This window comes from Dromaius novaehollandiae, chromosome 4, assembly GCF_036370855.1.
Source record: "Dromaius novaehollandiae isolate bDroNov1 chromosome 4, bDroNov1.hap1, whole genome shotgun sequence".
NCBI lineage: Eukaryota > Metazoa > Chordata > Aves > Casuariiformes > Dromaiidae > Dromaius > Dromaius novaehollandiae.
In genome coordinates this window covers 21588086-21603005 of record NC_088101.1, presented here as the reverse complement: position 1 = coordinate 21603005, position 14920 = coordinate 21588086, and the positions used below count along the sequence as shown (strand labels likewise).

The window sequence follows — 14920 nt, the reverse complement described above, 5'->3', positions numbered from 1 at the left end:
ATTTCAGAGACAATACATATACAAGACACAGTGACTATTAAAGTATGATGATAATCTTTCTTTAGGCACTTGATAGTATGGCACGGAGGCCCTCCTGTTCTGATTTGCCCATGTATTTCAGACAAATAACTGCCTCATTTTTCAGTGGGTTGAAAAATTTTTTCTGTGTGCATGTAAACTGCAGACCTTGAATACCTTCAGTTAGAAGGCAGGTGGAGGCCAATTTGAATGTTTTTCTTTGGACACCTTTTGTATTTGAGTTTACTGAGAAATGTTACAAACAAAACAACATCCAGTGCCTATCTTTACTATTATCAGTGGTTGAAAGTCAGCTTATGAGGAATTAATTATCAGTACTAAGAATTCTGCTTGGATGCACTGAAAACATTCCTGGGTTCAGAACACCCATTCCAATTTCACTTAGAGTGCTTTATCTGTGGTGTGGGTGTGTGCACACACACGTAGGAGAAGGAAGGAAAAGCTTAAGAAAAACCCTTCATTGCTTATCATCCAGCTGTGAGTTCTGTACACAGAGACTGCGATTTGAAAGAACAGCAAGGAACAAAAAAAAAAACCAAAAAAAGAAAACAAAACAAAACAAAAAATAGTGACAACAAACCATCTCTCAAGCACTTGGGTCTTGGCTTCTATGGAAATTAAATATCTGGAGTGTCCTACGCCATTTAACACCTTTAAAGCACAAGGTAGAGGTTATGCTGTGCAAAGCACAAAAAGCCCCATAGATTTATTTCTTGGCCTAACATGTAAGTTGAGGAAATGAATGAAGGTATTAAAGTGATGGACTTGTGCATGTTTCAAAGACTCCATAGGGACAATTTGAAAATATAATTTTCTTCAGAGCTTGAAGGCCTGGTCCTTGGTCCTGGTCAGGCTGTTTTGTTCTTGAAGAGATTTGCTTTGGGGTCTGAAGATGATAAAGCTTCTTGAAAGCCATGTGATTGAAATGGCTGGATCTAATAGTGACATTATTATGGGCAAACTCTAGGCTAAATGCATTGCTCTACATGAATGCAGCCATGCATGCATGCATGCACATGCAGATAAGTGTCTTTAGTAGCACTTAGCACTGAATTTAGCAAGTTATCTCTTGCCTGGCTCTTTCGACCTTTTCAGTGACAGCCATGTATTCCTGCTTTGAATGGGAAATGTGTAATAGCAAGTGAGGTACACTTTAAAAGTACTTATACGGTCCTGTAGAACTCTATGAAAGGCTATTAGTGTTTCGAGTTATTTCTCTAGAGTCCATTTAACTTCTGTAGAAACCTTATTGCTTTAATATTTTTTGAACTTTTTAGGATATTCTACGAGGATAGTGAGGTATATCCACTGCATATAGCTTTCCAGAAAAGCTCTGCTTGGTAGACCAAAATACTGCAATACAACCTCACGAAAGCCAGCAAAAGTTTTCTCTGAGCAGAGACTAAGTTTTTGTTGTCTATATTCATTCTAATTTTAAAGGTACTTTAAGAAATAGTAGTAATGGTAGTAAAAGGAAATACAGTGGGAAATCCAGATTCCCAGGAATATATGGTGTCAAAAGTCAGGAAAATAAACTAGACTTACTGTTGATGAGTAACACAGTTATTAAGAGGTTTTAAAGACTGTGATTAACTGGTTATTAATATGTAAGGCACCATGAAAACTATAATAAGCGTACATCAGTGCAGCTCTTTTTCTTTCACTAAGAGGTGTGTATAACAAATGGAGAGATTAAATTCAGAGTTGCAACTGTCTTACAACTTCAGTTTGAAATAGGCTATCACATCTCTTTAAATAAAAGAAAATGAGACAACCATTACAGAATGAGAACAAAGATACTTGTTGCAGGCTTTTTGTCTAACAATGTGTCACTTGAGAAATAATGCTGGAACTTGGATGAAAACAAAAGCAGCTTGGAGTTGTTGTGAAGAGACCAAATACACAAACGACGAAGTGCTCTAAGGAGAAAAAGACTCTTACAAGCAGCTGGTTGAATGAGCAAAAGTTATTTACAGTTTTCCATTGAAAAAGTGAAGTGGAAGGAGGAAATTTGTACTCTCTCTCCTCCCAAGTTGCAGTACAGATCAAGCTCGACATGAGTAAATCATCCTGAAAGTTGTCTTATATATGGTGGTAAAGCTGCATCATGTTTGGATTTCAGGATAAAGTGTCAGAGGATGAAGATGCCGATATAGCATTCTTCATAAAAGGAAAGGGGATCAGTGGATTTTCACTTGCATCTTTCCATTATGTCAGTCTGCAGTGCAGCTGATGCATTTACAAGACATTTGGACTTGTTGAAAGTTATAGCTGCTCCAGGTGACCATATGCCCTGTATTAATTCCCATGTCTCCTAGCATCCATGTTTCATCTTCTAAAAATGTAGATAGATCCCTCTCCTGCAGAAAGCAATGTGTCTAAATTGGTGATTTTTCTCCTGTAACTGTAAAATATTACCAGTTTTCAAACCCTGAATCTAGACCTTTGAAATTTTGCCTATCATTTTACTTAAAATTTTCCTAGCTGCTGAAAACTTTTTTTCTCTATCAGTGTCGAAGCTAACAAACTGGTTAAGCTTAGGACTGCAGGTAGACATTCTTACCCTGTTATAATTTCTTCTGGATTAGAAAACACCTTCAATATCACACTTCTGATTTTCGCACCAGTGAAAAAATAATGCCCCAACGTACCATAAGACAAGTTCTTATCCTGGGAATCATGATATGTAGAGGATTTTGGATTGCTGTCAGAAGGTTCCAATTCCCCATTCACCTCCCTTCCATTCCTACATTACTTAAAGCAAAGGGAATTTTATGTAGAACAGAGAAAGGCTGTGATAGGGGTTGAGCTTGAAGAAATAGGCCATGGTATGAAAGAACATGAAAACCACTAAGAAAATGGGAAAAAAAATTATTGTCATGCTGTGTTGCTTTGTCTTTGACAGTGCTTCATATTTCAGTGTTTCTGACTGAGTCCCCGGTTCCTTAGAGATTGGGACTGTGTAGACAAATCTATAGGAAGATGTAGTGTAGCATGAGCCCTTCCCTCTTCATTCTCCCATCCTTTCTTTTATGTAATGAAACTCATATGTAATTATGTACGATGAAGTTGGTAAGAGCGCTTTTGTAAAGGACAGAACACCGAGCTTTCATTCATTCCATTCAGTGCTGTGACCAAGCAAGGCTGTGTGTGGGATCCTTTGTGTTTGCCTGCATTAAACAACCATCAAATCTGACTTTTCTCTTCCACCTGTTTATTTTTAAGTATTACAAAAACCAAATATATTGACATGTGTACTTGGGGCAAGTAATCTGTATCAGCAATGACTTCTCAAAAACTATTGTATATTCTCAGATATATTATGTACATGTCTGTTCAAAAACAACAAAACTAAATACCGTTATTAGTCAGCAGCAGGAGGCTTACAGGCATGGGAATGTTACCCCAGATTTCTCTCCGTCTTGTCTCTGCCTCCAATTCTGTGCATGTTATCTGACGACACAAATCTCAGAGAATGTTTCTCATCTGTGGATGAGTTATCAGGACCGGTATCTTACAGGAGCCGCCAGTGAGCAGAGTACAAGTAGTGTGTATGAAATTTCAGTAACTTGGCTATGAACCACATTTGGAATTGACCTTGTTTCTGGAAGGGTTTTCGTAAGAGGGTTCCAAACCATCTACAGAATTAGAGTAGCAGCAGTTCAGTTTTGGTTTTAGACGTTTTATATAAATATATATATTATATGTATGTGTGTATGTATATATAGAATATGTATATTTTTTCAACTAAATGACGTATGGATTTCTAGCATAAGCAAGAATATGCAGTTGATAGGGAGAGTTCTCTCATCAGAGTTTCCTGTGGAATGTCTCTGTTTTTTCCAGTTTCTTACTTCTGTATTAGTGTCACTAAAAAAAATTGCATTGCAAGACTTGTTTTCTGTCATCTAACAGATTTAATGTGCAAGTCTACCAAAAAAGGGAGTGGGAGTTGGCTGGGGGTTTTTAATGTCAGTTCTACTGTATCTAGTAGTCATTATTCTGTTGGTGGTGGTGTGTGTGTTTGTTTGTTTGTTTGTTTTTACATAAAGCACATGATATATAAAATTAGTCCCCTCCAAATGCAAGTCTTTAAACCTCAGATACCATGGCAGCTTGGTTTCTGTAAAATGAACGTAATTGAAAGAATCAAAAGAGAAGAAATGAGTAAAAACTGAGAATTTTTCATCTGTGACCAAACTCGGTGTATGGCAATATTGAACAGCTCTGCAACAGCTCTGGTATTTCCATAGCTGGTCAGGGCTTCTCTTTTTCAGGGTTGTTGTACAATACAAATGTCTAAACTCAAGTAGTTGCTGTGTCAGTCAGTTCCTCACCTTCCCCTGAGGATTCAGCCTGGTGGTCCTATACAAGCTTCATTCTCCTTTACAGCGTTTCTGTTTTCAACAGGTGTCTCTTTAGACCACCCTCTGTTTTTGGTATTTGGTCAAAATAAGGTTGTATAAACATCTGTTAGCAAAATTTTTGCAGTAAGTTTCAGGTTTGGTAGAGAGGCATTGATAACTATTTTGAATATTAACAAAAAGCTTTTATTTTTAAATGCACAGAAAATTCAAAACGTGAAATCTTAAGAGCTTCTTTGTACTCAGTGATTTGGCATAGGTTTTCTCAGTGGTATGTAGTTTATCCTTCTTTTTACTCTTGACAGAGGTGAATGTCTTGGGAGATGTGAGGTTTTCAGCTGACTCATCTGCCTCAAACTTCCTGCTTGTTCTCAAGGAGTGGAGAGAATCTTCCTCTTCTTCACAAAGATACAGTTGGTCAACTGTCCATCTCAAAAGATTACTGATTTGCTGATTTCTTTATTCTTAACCAAGTACTCCTTGCCCATTGTTCAAAAAGATTGCCAGCTGATGCCAGTGCTCTAGTTTCATCAGGAAAATAGGGACAACTCAGGATGAGTATAAATGAAATTCATAGGGCTATTCTTCTTCTTTCACATAAACACTTTTCATTAATACATTTTCTGCAACAAGTCAGAGGTCCAAATTCACCTGCCACAGCTCCTCAAAACACTGGAGACAAGTCATTCATTAGAGCGAATATTCCAAGAACATACTTTGACCCGGATGAAATGTAATACTAATACTCCGAATGTTGTCCTCAGACTTTGTACACTGCTCACAAGTGCCACAGTTCTGTCAGAGAAGCTTAATGCAAGAGCTGGATTTTTATATTACAATCAGGTTAGCAACTATAGGAGTAAGGGTAGGGAAAATACAACATTCAGCTCTACTCTAATGTGTAGAGAAAAACCATCTTTCTACAGCTGTAGATAGCCTTTTGCATGGATACATGTGTGAAATACAACAGTACAGCATCCTACAGCATCTGTAGCTATTGGAATTGATGGCTTTAAGTGCCTTCTGGGGTATCAGTGTGACATTTTTCAAACCAGATCTGTGTTATGTGATGCAGTCCTTGAACAGTGGTCAAACAGAGGTGGGTAACTCACTTATTAAAGTGCTTTGCCTTGATATTGAGCCATAGGTATGGTCCAAATTGCAGTTTTAAAGCTGCAGTCTCAAAATTATATTCTTGCACAGTTAATATTCAGGTAGGTAAGGGATAAAGTCCACTCTGGAAAAAAGTGGGTTACACCTTTACTCCTTGTAGTTGCTGGCACCCTATAGTATAGGTTAAGAGGCCTATAGTTGAAGTTGTATGGGCTTGTGTATTAAGAGAAAGCTTCAACACCTTCAAACTCTTCGTAACAGTTGTAGCCCGATAAATCAGGAATTTTCAGGAGCAGCAACAGTTATAGTGTTCCTAAATTTAAATAGGCATAAAAGGCTGTTAAACAAGTTAACTGTATAGTATTCTTGTGCTGTGAGAAACAGAGAAAGGCTATAAGACTCTGGTGATAGTGGTAAAAAAAAAAAAAAAAAAAAAAAAAAAAAGTAATAATAATGAGTAAATAAACTTCCAGTTCTTCTTATGAATTGTGGGAGTCTTTAAATTTACAGGGCTGTGTGAGTAGTAGCTATAGCTTTTGTAATGAAGCAGGTCACATTAATAGTGATAATGTTTCTATAACCTTCAAATCTATGAATAATGCATAATAAAATTAATCAGTTTAATTTCTTCATATGCTGCTTTTTCCTGTGATTTCGGATACCTCATAAAAATTGACTTGAACAAAAAAGTTGAGACCTCATAAACTTTCACGTGTTATTAATTTTGTGTCACAAATGATAATTGCAGCTACACATCAGAACATGTTTATTAGCTTGTTATAATTGCTGTTATGAATGAACCATGGGCTGAATCCTTTCATCTGTTACATCCATGTAATGTTGAGTGCATAAATAAAAGAGAAGGCAATGTTTATTCCTCTAGCTCCCTTGAGGATGCTCCAAGTGTCACAAGCTATTCCATACATGTGATGTGATACTGAAGTAACAACTGACTCATCTGCAAAAGCCAGCAGCATAAAAACAAGATGAAATTTCTACCCTTTTCCCCATTTGCAACTACAGAAAAAGTGTCTAAAATAAGCTAGAGTAGAAACTTCACTTGCTGACTTTAGAAAATGATTTGTGCAGCAATAAATGCCTGCCAACATAGTATGTTCTGGTTTAAACTAATTAAATTTTTTAGATTATTTTATTCCATTTTCTACATGCTGTTACAAATAAAGCTGTAAAAAATTAGTAGAAGAATAAAACAAAATGGTAATGAATACTTTGTGTTGTTACTAATACAGACAATTGTTACCATGTGTTGGATTCCCAAGCCCCTTCTTTAAATTAACAGTTCTTATCACAGATGCATGGAAGGAGAGCTCATATCTTGTAAAATCAACATGTCTACACAGCACTTTTCACAATAGCTGCTTTTGGGAGTGAGACGTCAGTGTGTTCTGAGAACACTAGAATACTATGGGCTAGTGTAAATCAGTATAAATGAGTTTACATTCTCAGCTGATAGTCAGCTCAAAATAATATAACACCATACATTTAACAGGTAAATACAGTGTTATATTTAATGGCAGATAGATAGAATAATTGTAATATAACAACTACTTTTTTTTTCAGTAACTTTAAAGAATTAGCCATTCCTCTTTTATAATTAAGTATGTATAGGCGAGGAAGGGAATTAAATAAACTGGTTTAGCATTTATTTGACAGTATAGATATATTTCTAATCTCCCCAGTCCACTCAACTGACTTCAGTTTGGCAGCTAGAGCAGGTGATGTGGAGAAGGCTGTAGTTCAAATTTTTACGTCCGTGCTTTGGCAGACATGACTAACGCTTGAACTGCACCTAAGATCATTTAAACTCCCCTTTTTCTGGGCATCCTGCTTAGAGCAAATTTCCTAAATGTTTTCTCAGAACACATGATGCAACTCAACAGTGTAATGGAAAATAGTTTTACGTATGAAGTGAACAACCCTTGAGCAAAGTTTTGTGTTCTAAATGTTTTGACCAACGTAGGAATTATAATTCTGGGCCTCATTTCTCAAAATAAATTTGTGACCATTGCATGCAGATATACAGTGGGTAACCAGTGATGGTTAAAAATGCCTCTTATAATTTTCCTGAACTGTCCTGTCTCTCAAAAATTTTGAGAGATTGAAAAAAAAATGTTAAATCACTTACAACAGAAGTCCTGTCTTTAATTACTGTTTATATCTGTCACAAATGGGGAGGGCAATCCCAAACCCTCATGAGAGAGATTATGAAGGAGAATTGCAAAAGTGATATATAATTGTCCTTAATGCTGGATCCGTAATACAGCTGAAGGATATGTAAAAACTGTTACCCATACAGCTCCCAGATGAACATGCATATGTGGGGCTTTATGTGCATTGTTAATCATAGCGTAAGGTCAAGGAGTGTAAAATGCACCAAAGAAAATTGTTCCTAAAGTGCTTGACCGGGGTTCTTGTGTTCTGTGATTTCCGAACACCCGCTTCTCTCTGCACTTGGGGTGCAGTTCCCATTTATGACATAAGCAGTACATAGAAGGGAATATCTGGAGTAGGCAGGCACCTGAACTGGTGGTCCTTACAAAGCAGAATGAGGAACTTGCTCTGTGCTGAGATCCAAAGAGCTGTGGTTCAGTAATGACACCTTGGATTCATCTCATAGGCTACAATATTGCTACTGTGCAGTTATTTCAAATACTGTAGTGGGTCACACACTGCTTAGCATCATCCAGTAAGAGCACCACAACTAATTTGGGCTTGCATTTATAATGCTAGTGAGACTTGCTGCCCTATGATTTTTTTGTTTCTCTTTTAATGTAGAAGTTGAGCTGGTAGGGCAAAACCTTAAATTCCTTTTTCTCGATTTCTGGGGATCTTTTGGCTTGGGTACATTTAATGTGCATTTTGCCTCCTTCCTCACAAGGGAAGTACTAGGAAGTACTAGTATAGTGCAGACTGCTGTTTGTTTCCTTTACGGAGGGATGAGTTCTCAGCTACACATGTGCATACCAAAATCAAGATTAGTTAAAGCAGTTTTGTTTCTGAAAGCAAACATGCTTTTCTGGTGGGAAAGATTTATAAAAGCAGTGGGGAATGTCAGTTGGAGGTTTTTCCATGACTGTGTAGGATACAGATCATAAATCATTCTCTCAAAAGTTTTTTTTTCTTCCTTTGGCTTAAGGTAAAACAATTAACATTTAGTATTATTTACTAGTATTGAGAGCTGCACAGCATTGAACTGCTAATCTAACAGAAAATTATTGAGCTAGGAGCTCTTGGTTTGTTTTGTGTAACTTCACAGTAGCTATTCCCAGGGTAACTGAGCAGAATTTAGCCTCTTGCTGCTTTGCCTCACAAAAGGAGCATGATGAAAAACAATCATGCATGTGAGCACTCATCAGTTGAAAGGAATATGAAGTTTTTAACATAAAAATCAGTTTCTTGCTGTTATGTGATATTCTTGCCGGAGTAAACTGCTGTGTACTCGTGTTTGATGAGTCTAGAGATCTTAACAAGCGAAGTAAATCCAGTAAAAATTTGGAAATTTATAAATGTCACACTATTCCTGTGTAACTGTTTCTGATTTTACCAGATCAATTGTAACTAAGATAAACTGTGGTAAGGGTAGATTCTTCAATTCTTGTTCACACTGAATAGTGCTAACTCAGACAAACGGTCCTCAAAATAAGTGCTACTTGCTATGGGAGGGTAAAGTGGAATTGGGACCTACGTAGAGAAAAATTTAGGAGAAAAATTGCAAGTACTAAGGAAGTGCTTCATTTATCAGTACACAGATTTTTGTGAAGCAGAAGTTTTATCCCTATACTGGAATTCATGTTTTACATTCCAATTAATTTTTTTGTTCAATGGTCTTAGATACTTATACTGTGTTCTTTTGTCTTCTGGCAGTTGGAATGATTTTAGTCTGCTACTTGCAGTTCATTTCAGAGAACTTTATTAACCATGGTGCAGATTTCCATAGGTGATAGTGAAAGTTGAGAGAATGGATTACAGAGTGCTCCATAAGTACCAAGAGTAATTTATAGCAGTTCAGTAACTTCCATCATGCATGGCCTAGTATTTACATTCCTCATCAATGTGAAAGTGCAAGCGCAGGGTATTTTTTTTTTGTTTTTTTAAAAAAAAGGAAAACTCCTCCTGAGTGAGGCTTGTGGTTTTCCTTCAGGTAGTCTGACTGATTAACCATTCTTCAGTATATCCCTAAATAGGAAATGACCTCAACATTCCTACTTCCAGCTGCGTGGATCAATTATCCTGATTTTTTTTTTCCATTCTGCATATGATAGAAGATCTCTCATTTTAAGTCTCTGCCCTTAAGGTAAGTGAAGTGTAATCTGGTATTGCCATCACATGTAAATTGTTTCTCCCTAGATGGGAATCTAATGAAACAGATTTTGTTCTTCATGCTGTCACTAGCTTCTGCAAGAATCTTTTTATAAACTTGAAATCTAGTTATGTCTGAAAATATTCAGAAATTGTTTTATTTGGATGTTTTTGTGTGTGGATCTGGACAGTTTATACTTTAGAAATTATAAGATTAAATGGATTAACGAGACTGAAAAATGCTGTAGGATTTTAAAAGCTGTTTCACTGAACGATATTCTGTCTTTGGATACACCTGTTCACCTCTTGTGGACTTGAACTTGAGTTGCATAATTTGGTTGAAATTAGAAAACAGGGAAGAGGAGTGTATGATTTGTTGGAATATGGCTAAAATAGGCACAGTTATAAAATACTTAGAATTACAGTTTTGGGTTTTTTTTGGGGGGTGAACTTTTTAATCACATGTTACACATTGTAGGTTGATCTGATTTCAATAACTTTTGTTTTCTTGCTTAAACATTTTGTTGGTTGATAATGCTTGGTTCTATCTGAGCAGCAGTTGTTGAGGAAAAAGGAAACATTTTTTTTTCTAAGTGTCCACTGAGACAGTGGTGTCACTTGGAGTTGAAAGGCGATTTCAGAATCAAAGTAGAAAAATCTCTATATTTGGTTCCAGATAGGCAAGCTGTGAAAAGCAGAGATGTGGGTTTGGAGGAACCTCCATAGCTATAAAATAACTAAATAATTGGAGGTGGAAAAAAAGGCACCAACTCAGTAGGAAGGTCTTGTAGGTATGAGCTCTTGTTCTCCAATGCCAGAAAAATAACATTCTGCTTCTTTTCATATAAATTTCAAAAACACATAAGTGGGATTTTCTATAACAGAAAAAGAAATTGTCAGGAGGAGTCTGGAAGTTGGGTCTGAATATCCTTTCCCCTACAAAGGAGAAAAGAACTGTGGAAATAGTTTGAAGAAGTATTGCTGCTGATTCCCTAAATCAAAATGGCAAGATTTTTCCAGCATCCTCTTGGTAGCCTCTTCTAGCCAGTTGTGAGCAAACCAAAAATTCCTTTAGGCACTCTATCTTTCTGGTGACTGTTTGGTTCCAGGCTTTCCCCTTCATTGCCTGACTGCTCCGTCACTCATTCTTGAGTTAATTTCTTCTGTTCCTCCTCCTTGTCCTCCTTCTGCTCGTCCTGTGTTTAGTTCTGTTTCCTTCCCAACAGTATGGTTTCTTGGTCCCTCAAATGTTTTGGCTGCCAATATGGTGTTGCATCTATGCTCTCTTTCAAACTTCTGCTTACTTCTCCTGATATCATTTTTTTTTTAATATAATTCTGAGCATTTCCCCCCTCTTTAACCCTTTTGGTATATGCCCTTGAGTGACCTATTGAAAGATAGAAAGTTCTTAAGCTTTCCTAATAATCTCTTATAAAAAATTCTGGTACCAGTAGAAAGATTATCTCATTTCAAACGTTACCTCCTTTCCAGACACTATTAGTTGTCACCTTCGAGGCATGCATTATATTTGAGCTTATTCTAAAGAACTCTCAGTTTCTCCTCTTGCTCCTCTGCCTCATCCGCCACACTCTTTTGAATGGATCAGCCTGCACCAAATATCTGCTACTTTCAACCTAGTCATGAACTTCCAAGTGTTACACTTTGGGTTTAAATTGAATTGTTCACTGTCTGGTAGGAAAGGTCATTAGGACTGTCTGAGCTTAGCGGGATAATAAGGCAATAAATGAAGCAGAATTTACCTCCCTAGTTAAACTAATTTAACTAGTAAAAGCATAGCCTTGCAAATAAAGATGTTGTATGCCTGTCTGAGCACTTTATGTGATTTATAATCCTTGCCATTACATGCCTAATAATTTTGTTTTCATGGTCACATTAATAAATGTTCCTTCTGGAAACTAATTCTCAGTAATGATCATTGTAAGATTTTTATTAAAATTTGTCTTCAAGGGCTAGAAATAATCTTTCTTCAAGTTTGAATTATTTCCTTTCTACATTCTACTTTTTTGTTAAATGGGAGAAATAGAACAGATGATAGATACATCATTAAAAACTATACGGGGAAACACTTCAGGAGGAAAAAATGAAAAATGTTGTAGTGCATCCCTGAATTCAACTTTATTTCCTGGAATTAATTGAATTTTTTAAAGTGTTCCATGTAGTTTTCCTTAATGTTTTATCCTTTGCAAGAGTATACTGATTTCATGTTCATTTTGGAGGGGGCAGAGGTGTATGTAGCATGACCATGTTCTAAGGGATGATGGTAAGGCTATGGTATGTTTAAAACAGTATTAGTTCATTTGAATGAGCTGCACATATACTTGTGTCTTTTAAGTCTGGTAGGTACATGACACAAGCATCTGAATGGGCTTGCATGTATAGAATTTTATATTCCAATATCTGAGCACATATGGCAATGCATAGCTGAAAGCACCTGCTTTGGAATTCAAATTTTAACACAATGCATCTTCGCAGTTTTTCATATATTGTATTCCAAATAGAAATGCTTCATTTGTGCAGTAGGACTGTGTATGAACGTCGATAATTGAGTTATCTTGGAATTGTTCAAATAAAGCTTTCTTCAGAACACATGCTAGTCAGAGGGAAGAGATTCATTTTTTATATACATGTTTGTTTAGAAATAAACCAATACCTTGGCATTTTGTTTTGTTCTCTTTTAAAGCCTTTAGCTGTAATTGTTCTCTTCTCCTCTTTTTATAGAGTTGTATCCACTCTGATAGATCTCTTTTGCTGGAAGTCAAAAGGGAAATATCTCTGTGGCAGCTGTAGCTATTTCTTAATTCCCTGGAAACTCCATTTAAAACGTGTGGCTCTGTAGGCAGGAAGGAGCATGATGGTCAGATTCCTTGTATCCTGATGGAGCGAAAATCGATTTATGTACTTGCTCTCTTTGCTTATTTTTCAAGGCCAATCCTTCCACTGAGGGAAGATTAGAAATTGTCACCTAAAGGTTAGTTCTTGATGGGATTGCGTTACTTACCAGAAGAGTATATTTTTAAAATTTTTCTTAATGGACCTCAGTACATTCTCCTTATACAGGAAGGATTTGTAGAGAACCAAAAAAAAGAAATCAACTGAAAGAGAATTTTTTCATATTCTGTAAAGCCATCAAAACACAGATAATAACACAAAATTGTTTTTTTAGTATGGCTTGTGTGAGCAAATGGATTCACTTCCACAATGGTGTGGAGAAACAGAGGGGTTCCTCAGAATTATTCCAGGAGAACAAAAATCTAATTTATCAAAGTCATCATGCCACAGCTGTTACAACAATCTATCTCTTGCTGAACTCTAGCCAGCTAATTTTTGAGAAGTGACAGTTTTCACAGTTTATTGTTTTCTCATCAGCATGGCACCAACCACATCAAATATATTCACAAAGTGACATTGGCACTGATGAATTAGCCATGTGCTTTCTATTTATGGATACAGGAGTTTCAGTTTCTTCAAGAGAAGTGAGAACTTTTAGGGAGAGGGTGGGAGATTTCTCTCTGTTGTGTACATATCTTAATGGTGTTCAAGTACCTGTCAAGTTATACTGGAATTCAGTAGCGTAATGAAGTATATTCATGGAAACAAGTAGTTTTGCAGCCCTTCACAAGTGTTTTTCTCAGTGAAGTGTATGGGAGTAAGTACTTCAAGATCACAATTTCAATGCAGTTCATTATTTAACAGCAGGCTGTTGCAATGTGCTGTTTCTCAACTCACTGTGCCATGCATGATTTGCCAAGATTAGGCAAGTTCATTTTACAATTTTCTTTTTGTCCTGTATAAGTATCTGAATATTATTGAGGTATTTCATGTATGGAGCTTTACTCCATAGTAAACAATGTTAGTGATAAATAATCGGTGCAAAACAAAACAGAGTCTACATGACTGTTCTTTACTGTGACTTCAGTGGGGAGTTACTGTGCTGCTTTGGCTCTTACTGGAATCAACAGTAGCTTTCCATTTGCAGTAATTTCAGCCCTGACCATACAAATGTTGCTAATACTGATGAGATCCATAGGCTACGAAGAGAAAGAAAGTGTCTATCTGGAGATAATCCTCTTTCTAGTCTGAGACATGAAGACAGCAAAGGTGCTTGACTGTTTTGGGTTCACAGCCTTATTTGGCCCTTTTCTCTTATGTATTTGTGGTGTATGTAGTCTTGGCCATGATAAATAGAAGGATGTCTGCTGAAGGTCTTTCAGAAGAGCTTGTTTCAATTTAGGTCTGTTCAGTTCTTTTGTCATCTATTTCTACGTACATATTTCTGTAGGAAGAGCAATCATAGTGCTCAGATACTCAGAAATTTATCTGCCCCACAAGAAGCTGCCTGTCAGATTTCCTGCAAAAACCGTAAAAATAAAAAGTATTTTGGCAATTAATTTTCAGCTGTGAAATGTAAAAAATGTGAAAAGCTGTGACTATAACTTTTCTTGCATAGAACTCTTTGTACTCACTTATTGCTACCTTATGTGGTGCTTTTATTGTAGTTTAGCCACTATGTGAATAGCCAAACTCTGAGTAATGTTCTATTTCTCCAATTTGCTTGCTTTTAGATATAACCAGCCCATTTTATAATTGTGAAGGAGCTCTTAGAGTATTCAGACTGTATGTAGGTCTCCTGGATAGGAGTCTAGTAATCTAGAGTGATGTTTCTCCAAAGAAGAGTTTTGGAGTTCTGATACGTTTATTCTGGCATCTTTAAAATTGTCCTTCATATTCCATCTTTTCCCATTACTGATGGTTTCTATTCTCTAATTTATCTTCATCTGGACGTTAGAGTCACTTCATGAAATTCATACCTTCAGATCACTTGTCCTTTTGTTTCTTGAAATTCAAAGAAGAAACAAACTAACAAGTATGAAAAAATGCAAGTATTTGCTGTAACAAGAACAGCAAAATATACGTAAGATACCTGCCAGTTCTGCTTGGCAGCTTACTATTAATATTGGCTTATTGCTTTACATGGACAGGTTTGATTATTTCTCTACACTGAAGGCACTGCACTTGATAGATGATTTGAAATAAAAATTTGAATAACTTCTTATTACCTTTTT

The 14920-nt window shown here is 36.5% G+C and overlaps 1 protein-coding gene across 1 annotated transcript in view; it reads left to right on the top strand.

Annotated features, from left to right (window-relative positions):
• The window catches only part of COL25A1 (collagen type XXV alpha 1 chain), a 309930-nt gene that overhangs the window by 163948 nt on the left and 131062 nt on the right, over positions 1-14920 (top strand). The window lies entirely within an intron of this gene.